The following is a 9,398-nucleotide window of genomic DNA, read 5'->3' as shown; positions in this document are numbered from 1 at the left end:
CTCGCAGATTGTACCCCTACTGCGATGGACAGAGAACCAACTTCACCCAATCTAACCCCAACCCTAGACGATAGTAACCAAGTTCCAATTGACACAGCACCATCTCCACCACAGAGCTCCCAAACAAGAGCAGTTAGTAAGGAAGCTCCAGTGCCCAAAGGGCCAGTACTATCACGGCGAACCCTAACTCCACCAGTTAGTACGCCTATTCCTGTGGAGGAAGCACAACCAGCTAGTCGTAGTTTAGCATCTATCGCATTTGATGTTGTTAAATCGTATATGCGTATCTTCCCATCTTGGAAATATTATACTAAAGATGAAGGAAAATGCTAGTTGCAGGTGTTTGTCCAGGAGTTATGTGTAAGTAATGTTATTCATGGCAATTACTTTGCTTCATCCCATACATCCTACCTCCATGATGGTTATAATACAGCAAATTTTCCCATTTTTCTCTATAGAGAAGGACCGATTTGGAAACTCAGGATGAGGTAACCTGTGCTAATACCTCTTGTTGTGGAATTGTCACGTCAGATGTCCTAGGGAAAGGACTTCGTCGTGGAGCCATCACAACTAGGAAGCTTGAAGGGGTTAATCGGGACAAGAGACACGAGGTTTATACTGGTTCGGCCTCTTACGGTGAAGGTAAAAGCCTACGGTCCAGTTTTGAGTGGGATTGCTTATGTCTCGATAACCAGGGAGCAAATCACGTGACCTAGCTCTCGAGTTGTTGTTACTTGTCCTGAACCGCCACCGGGTCGTCCCTTTATATACAGAGGTCGACGCCCAGCGGCTCTACAGAGTCCCGACCGGCTTATAAACAGTATCTGGCTCGGTCTCTTAATATTTCTTGCCTTACAACACAAGTCACACCTATACGGCGGTTTATCACTACGGGCCTTAAGTCGCCTCTGGGCCTTGGGCCTGTACTAAGCCGCCATCTTCAACCTTGAGCTTGGGCTTCGTGTACACTTATAGGTATAACCCGGCCCCTCCTGGCGGGTCATACCTAATAGTTATATCCCCAACATTAGGCCCCAGATTGATTTGAACTGGTTCATGTCAGTCTTTGACACTTAAGAAAATTCTTCTGCTCCTTGCTTGTGAAATTTTCTGTAGCCCGCCATGACGTCATCCTTCGAATTTGAGGTAACCCGCCATGACGTCACCTGTTATAAATACATGTTTTGTCCAATACATCTCAACGTATCTCTGTCTTAATTACCATCCGGAAATCGAGGCGCCTTTGTAGCTGGATAACTATGTTTTTTGGCCTCCTCGTTTTTCACACCCACTTAATAGGTTTTTCCTTATAAATAGACCCGACTAGGTCTCTTCTCATTCTCCACTTTGCATCTTCTTCCTCTCGCCCCCATCTGCCACTAGAGCTCCGCCGCCGTCGCCACTGCGCCCTTCGTCCTCGTTGAGCTTGGCCGCTGCATTGACCTGATCTTGACCAGAGAATGGCAGCGCTCCTCCTCCGCAGATCCTCCACAGTAAGTTCTTACCTTGCCACGCCATAGATCTGCATTAGGGCTAGCGTGTTCCTCTGTACGGGCACAGTTCATCCAAGCTCTTGCATTTTTCCTTGCCACGGCTTCACCTGATCCAAAAAACCCCATGGATCTGATGCGGTTCGTGTTCCGCACCCATTTTGATTAATAGTAAACCTCCTTTCCTTGTAAGTGCACCCTATTTTTAGGTCTAGTAATTTTTATTTTCTGAACCTTTGTTTGATCCAAAATAACTGCTACAAACTGTGAAACTTGTTTGTACAACACTTAGGCAAAAATCCATATTTGTTAGATTTATCCAGTCATGGCGACTCTGATCGCCGGCTTTAAGGAAGTAATGCTCAATCAATAATCTGAAACACCCCTATCGGTTTAAATAGTGCTGACGGCTTATAAAACCTATGGCGGCTTAAGTAACCAGGACGTAATTATCCTTATACCATTAGGCCCCTTCATAAGTCGCCATATTGCAATTCACAATAATACTTTTATCCCGCCCGGCTTAAATTTGAACCGACCCCTTTTTAATTTGTCTTATGCTTTCAAATAGAATGGCGCCCAAGGCACCTACCTCTTGCAACTGGGTGAAATCCATTGTCACTGACAGCACTTTGAATGACTTTGTGAAAACCGGCTATCTGCCGAAGAAAGAAGTCATGCCTTATCGTGCTCCTAACCCGGATGAAGAATTTCCTCAACCCAAAGATGGGGAGGTCATTGTTTTCACAGATCATATGAACCGGGGTTTCACTCCTCCCGGTTCAAACTTCTTCAGAGATGTGCTGAAACTTTTTGACCTTCGCCCACAAGACATTGGACCCAATTCCGTGTCTGTTATCTGCAACTTCCAAGTATTCAGCGAAGTTTATCTTGGTGAAGAGCCCAATTTACTGCTTTTCAGAGAACTGTTCTACTTGAACCGCCAGACGGAGTGTGCCAGCGGCCAGAGCTTAGAACTTGGCGGAGTTTCGATCCAGCGCCGCAGGGATGTGATCTTTCCCTATGCTAACCCGCCAAGCCATCCCAAAGATTGGAACATGATACGGTTCTACTGCAAGGATACCTCTCTGGCTGACGAGAACCATCTGCCCGGCTTTCGCGCCCTTCGCCTTGACACCAATCATCCTCTGCCTGACAAGATTACTGCCACACAGCAAATCCCTTGCTCCTGCCCTGGCTAAGATCAAGGCTCTACTGGGGAACGGGTTGACTGGTATTGATCTGGTTCGGGTCTGGCTTGCCTGGCGAGTTATTCCGTTGAGCCGCCGCACCATTTTAATGTGAGAATACACCGGCGCCAAGAATGATCCCTTGCGCCACAGTCCTAATGACTTACCTGCTCATGTTATTGATTACATGACCAAATCTCTTCTCAATGAGAGTCTGGCGGATTGTGGTAAAGTGGGTCCAGCCCCTTTCTGCAAAGATAACCCGGCTCCAAAGGTAAACCGCCCATATGAAATGTTTATCTTATCTTCTTAATGTTTCACCCATACTCATAAATATGCTTAATACTTGCAGGCAGGTGATAAGTGTTGGAAAGTTAAATATGACCATGAAGCTGCCAAGAGAGCAACAAAAGAAAAGAAAGCCACCAGGAAAGAAGCTGTCAAGAAGAAGGGCAAGAAAGCTACCGCTTCTGACCTGCTTCAGCTAGCGGACTCTTCTGAGTCGGAAGTAGCCCTTGATTCCCTTGGCTTATTTTTTAACCATCTTATTGGCACTGACAATCAGCAGGAGGACACTGGAGCAAGTCGTAACAAGGTTGATGAGGTAACTCTCCTTTCCTCAGACTCCGAGCCTTTGCCAAGACGGAAAATCCGCAGAGTGACCTGGAAAGTAAGATTTTCTCATCCTTTAGCTCATCACGACCCTCAATTTCTTTTGAAGCGGCAAATTCATGAGAGCCGGAGGTAGACCCGGACCAACAAGGACGCAGAGCTCTCCTCCGGCTTACCAAACACTCCAAGGAAACGCCAGAACAAGGTCACTTCCGTTTTATTAAATTTTACCCCTTGGCGTGTCTCTTTTGTCAACCACTCAATCCCTCTGAGTCAGATTATCAGGATACTTCCCCTTCCTCCAGCGAGTCACTACAGTCTAATCTGCCAGCCTTTAAGACTGCTCCAGGGTATAATAAGCCGCTCATTTTGAATTCATTGTAATCTTCTTGCTTCTGTATTGATCCTTTTATTTTAACACAGCGGTCAAGCTAAGCCCAGTAAGAGGGTTAGGAAGAATAAACCAGCTGAAGACAGAGTTGCAACTGAGCTGGCTCTTGAAACAACCATGCCGGACTCAAGCACTCATGAGCCGCCACCTGAACCAGCGCAAGATGTGCCACCTCCTTCTACCGACCCGCCCAGTGACCAAGCTGCCAATGACTTAGAAAATCCCAAGCCTCCAAGCCCGATCCGGACAGATGATCCTTCCAATGTTGATGTCGAGATCACCAGAACCGGCTATGCTGAGCCGGGGAGGCCAACTATGCTGGCTAAATGTCCTGCCAAGGAAGAACTTCTAGACCAGCGTCAAGTCAAGATGGATGTTGCTAATTATGCTCATATGAGCATTGGAGATATCTTTTCTGGCTTTATGAGCCAAGTGCACAGCAGCCGGAACCTCGAAATTGACATGGTGAAGCAGATGCATCACAAATTTGAGGTATACCCCGCTCCTTCTTATTCAGTATCCTTTAGTATGTTAGCCCCCAAGTCTGCTGCTTATGATGCTTATGCCGTAGACTTAGAAACAACTTAACAACATAAAGGAAGAAAAAAGTTCCGGCTTACCATGTAGTCCCCAAGGGGCGGCTTAACCAATATGGTTGAGCCGGTTCTTTATAGAAAAAATTCTCATAGTTGTCTGAACAGCAGTATGCATTAGCCCCCAAGTGCCAAGTATTATTGCTTGCAAAATGCTTGGGACTTACTCGTATAAATCACCATCTGATGAACCGCCATAGAAAAGAAAAACTCTTTGGGACATTAGCCCCCAAGTGCCAAGTGTTATTGCTGGAAAAATGCTTGGGACTTGAATACTGCATAAACAACTTATTTGACTTGAATTTTGTACTTTGTATAGGCTGCCACGAGTCAATTGGAGTCCGAGGTAACTAATCTGAAGAGCCGCCTTGAAATCCAAGATACAGAACTTGAGAAGGCCAACACCAAGTTCGAATTCAGTGTCTCTAAACAGGAGAAACTAAATAAAGAATTTGAGACTGAAAAGAAAACCTGGGCAGATGAGAAAACCGCACTAATAAGCCGAGCTGAGAAGGCGAAGACGGCTCTAGAAGAAGTTACCGGTGAATTATCCGGTCTAAAGCGCCATGTTTCTCAAATGGTCTCAGCCATCTTTGGTAAGTCGCCTTGCCATTGCGTAAATATCTAAGCCGTGCAACGAATCATAAACCTAGAATTAATTCTCCTGATTATGCTTATACAGGCCCCAGAAGCTCAAATTTGAGCCAGAACATGCTGACTAAACTGAAGGCAGTGTACACCTTGGTCGAACAATTGTACACCGGGTCTCCACGTACAATTGCTTCGGTGGCTCTGTCCAATGAAATGCCAACCCTCCTGGTACAGGTCTTGAGGAAGCTTTTAGTTCTTCCGCAATGGATCAATGAACTGAGACGGTTAGCTACAAGAGCCAGAGCAATAAATGCTCTAAGCCAGGCTAAGGCCTGGTTACCGGAACTAGACCCAGCGGATATCGCCATCGGCTACCCAAGCCTGAAGGAAGATGGCACACCATTTGAGGACGCAGATTTTCTCACCTGTGTCAAAGAGATACGCCCCATGGTCACTCTGATAGCAAATGAAGTGGATCTTACCAAGTACCAGGCGAGTTATGATGAAGAGAACCGGAGAATTCCAATGCCTCAATATGATGTGACCAGTCTGATTCCCCCACTGCGTAAGCATACCTTTGCTCCTGAAGTTGACCCAGCCGGTCTTGTTGACGATGAAGCTGAATTTGAAGCTTTGAACAACATTGACTTGTCATCATCAACCTTCTAGGAAAAGGAGCAGGGCTGTCACACCCTGATTTTGATGCCACAACACTTAAGATGATAAATCATGATAAAATGTGGTTTGACAAAAACTTTTGAGTGTTTTGGACTTTGCCTTGATTGGATTTTGTCTGTTGTTTGCAAGTGCTCTAAAAATCAAATAAATCCTCCAACTCTTATACTCCTTCTCCTTGATCCAAAAACCTTTCCCAATGATCATGCCATGTGTATAGGTCATAAAAATAATTTATTGCAAAAATAATTTTGCCAAATAGTATTTTCAAAATTTAGTTTTCCAAAACCCCCTGAATTGAGGTTTGCACTGCAAGTACTTAATTAAGGGCAGTAAAAATCTTACCAAAAATATATTTGACTCCTATTAGATGTGGGACTCCCATAAACCACAAAAATATAATTTTAAAACTTATTTTCTTATTTTATTTAAAAGCTTTTTCTTAACGCCAAAAATGGTCTTTAATAGGGAAAAATCATTTTATTGTTTCAAAAATATTTGACAAAAATCTAGAGAAACTCAGTGGACATATATTTTCCATATATAAGAGTTTCAACACATGGTCATGTTCAAAATATTGGTCAAATCCCTCAAAAACCCTTTCTGGATATTTCAAGCTTTTGAAATATTTACAAAGACAATATTCTCCAAAAATTCCAAGAAAATTCTAGCATGTCACAAAAGACATATTAGATGATCTTGCCAAGTCTGATGACTTGGAGAACAATATAACATCATCAAATACCCTCAAAACCATTTCTGTCCATTTTGAAGTTTGAGCAACTTTACATTGCCAAACATTTCCAAATGTTCCCAAACCTTGTGAACCTTCTCAAATGTTCTAATTATTCATCTATACCAAGTGGCAAGAGTTGGAGAACAAGTTAACTTGATCAAAGTGCCCCAAAACCATTCCTGTCCAGAACCAAGTTTGAGCAACTCTACATTGGAAACTTTCTCCTTTTGATCTCAACTTTCGTGGACATGTTCAGAGCCTCAAATGATGACACTAGACCCAGTGGTTCATCAAGGAGAATACATTTGCATGGCTAAATCTTGGAAAGTCCATTTCTGTTGATTTCTAGGGTTTACCAAAGTTGCATTGTCAACTTTCTTTAAATAAGCTCCAAATTGGTGGAAGGCCCTGATTATATGTGTCATTTCACCCTATGGAGTCTCATGGAAGATGGAAATCATCTACTTGCCCAAACCATCATAAAACACCTTCTGCCACTTTACCAAAATCCCATTTTTGGCCTCTTCCACTAATCTCCATGGACTCTAATTTTTACCACAACCTCTCCTAGTCCCCCTCTAGCACCTGGACGCTTTTATGCCCAAGTAAGCAATGATGGAGGGGGGAAGAACTCCACTTTTCTATTCTGGATAGCCCCATTTCCACTCTTCTCCTTCCTCTCTCTTCTCCCACTGGCCACCCAAAGCATCCAAGGCCAAGATCTCTTCCTTAGCACCCCCCAAATGCTACAGGACATGCAAGGGCGCGCCCACAAGCATAGAAAATGGCCTGGACAGCCATATGGGCGCTCTGGAGTGCGCTACAGTGCGCTCCCGCACTGTAGCTGCCCCCTGCGAACCGCCTCCGGCCACCTCAGGCCTCCCCAACGTGTCTCACGAGGCCGCCTCGGCGTCTGGGATACGGCAAGCTGCCGGCCCCCTCCTAAAACTCTCTCCTCTGCCCTCCACGACCTCACCCGAGTGCGTCGTAGGCCGCGTCCACGGTGCACCACGGCCCCCCCTATATAGAGCCTCATCCCGGGCACTCCCTCGACTTTTCTGGATCCCTCTCTCTCCCATGCATCTCCCAGACAACATCCCTCTACCCCTAGTGCTCTCCTGCCCTCTCCATGGCCGGAGTGTCGCCGCCGAACGCCACTCGGATTCGGGCACCACGACCCCTCTCTCTTCTCCCTACCCACTCCAGTACTCCCGCACCACCACCATGAAGCCCCCCATCGCCTCCATTCTTCCCCGGGACGCCCCTGCGCTCGAAGCCGGCAATGGCCGATGCCATCCTCCGCCGTGGGCGAAGGCCCGCTCCTCTCTGAGGAAGCTGGCGCCTGTAGTGTGGCCTCCCGGATGCGGCACGTTTCCCCGAGCACTCCGGTGGCTGGATCACTGGAAACGGTGGCCGGTAGCGCCGGCAGTCGCCGCTGACGTCTCCCCTGCCTCGCCTCCTCTGCTTCGGGCGGGAGGTTGAGGACGACGCCTTGACGCCCAGCGGGCCCCGCCTGTCAACGGCTTGGCGCAGGGCCTGAGCCACTGACGGGTGGGCCTGCCACGTTTAAATGGACACGGGTCCAGATCGGAGCCGCCTCCCGTGTGAGAAGGCGTAGTACCGGAGTAAGCCTTCAACGTCGCCTCCTACTTTCGCGTGGCTGAGCCAATGGGCCGGCCTAGTGCGCAGAGGCACTATATTGCGCTCAGCGCGCGCTTTAGGTATAACCTAATTCCTTTTCTTTCTCTTTTTCTGGTAGGATTGTAAAATCCATAAATAGTTCAAATCAAATCCAAATTTGATGATTCAAATTTCTAGTAGCTCATAAAATTATGATCTATCTCATGGTGCAACTTGCACATTTTTCCAGGAACTTTTTCTTCACAAACATTTATCAAATCTTGTTTTTCCATTTCTGTGATGAACTTTAGAAAATCACAGAGAGCCCATTTTTGATCCAAATTCCATGATTCAAATTCCTAGATGCTTATAAGTTCAAAACTTAGTTTTTGAACATTTTTCCTAGTACTTTCTACGCCACATAGAATATTGGTCCACTTCTCCATATATTGTGAACTTGGCAAATTCATAGGAAAATCATTTCAACTCCAAATCCAGTGAAACCAATTTCTAAATGTTTATAAAATCATGCCTGAATTAATGGGTACTTTTACTCATTTTTATAAAATGGCATTCTGTGTACAACTTGTGGATCCATCAAATCCATTGATTCCATCATATTGAAATGTTCAGAGATGTCCATTGATCAAATCCTAATGAAATCACCTTGGTCATTCCTCATATGACCAGAGGTATCCAAGAAAAGTCCAACTCATATTTTTAGAGCACTTTTATTTCCTGCCTTGTTGTGTTGCTTATTATGATTGTTTCCGACGTTAGTTGACGAAGTAGACGGAGTACTTGGAGAAGGACCAGAAGACTTGAAGACTCTGATGAACCAGGCAAGCAGCCCTTTGACCGTGTCTATGAAACCCTTTTATGCATGTCATATAGCACCATATTGTTGTTGCAACAGATTCATGATGAGGTAGTAACCACTTTGATGGTTTGCCACAGTACTTCCTCGTTGATACTTGGATTGTGCATGACCCTACCTTCTTATGAGGGTTATGCCGGTGGGAGTAGATAGGATGCTAAAGTAGTGCTACGCAAAAAGGGACGGGAATATGCATGATGACGGAGACAAAGTATTTTCAAAAGACTTTTTTGAAAACCCCTTCGGGTGCCACTTATGCCCGAGGGAGATGATGAGATGGGTAACCACTTGATGACGAAGTGGGGTACCGAGGCAAGTGTGTGTGTGTTGTTTTTGAAAACGGATTAGATTTAAGATTTGATGACTGTCCCAACCTTACATGCGCAACCACTCTACCCTTATATGGGAAAGGGCATTATTGATTACCTAGGTCGATACTAGCTTGCAGCCCGCATTACTAGTGATGGGGGAGAGTTGGTGCTCTCTCTCGGGATGGGGTCGTGCCAGGTAGGGCGACCAAGAACATTTTTATGGGGCACCGGACACACCGTTGGTACCCCATGCTTGTGATGTGAGATGATTATGGAGCGTGGCTCCACGAAAATGTTATGTGATAATGTTGG

This window comes from Triticum aestivum, chromosome 6B (assembly GCF_018294505.1).
Source record: "Triticum aestivum cultivar Chinese Spring chromosome 6B, IWGSC CS RefSeq v2.1, whole genome shotgun sequence".
Classification (NCBI taxonomy): Eukaryota; Viridiplantae; Streptophyta; class Magnoliopsida; order Poales; family Poaceae; genus Triticum; species Triticum aestivum.
The sequence above is the reverse complement of the archived record's forward strand: the minus strand, read 5'-3'. Positions refer to the sequence as shown.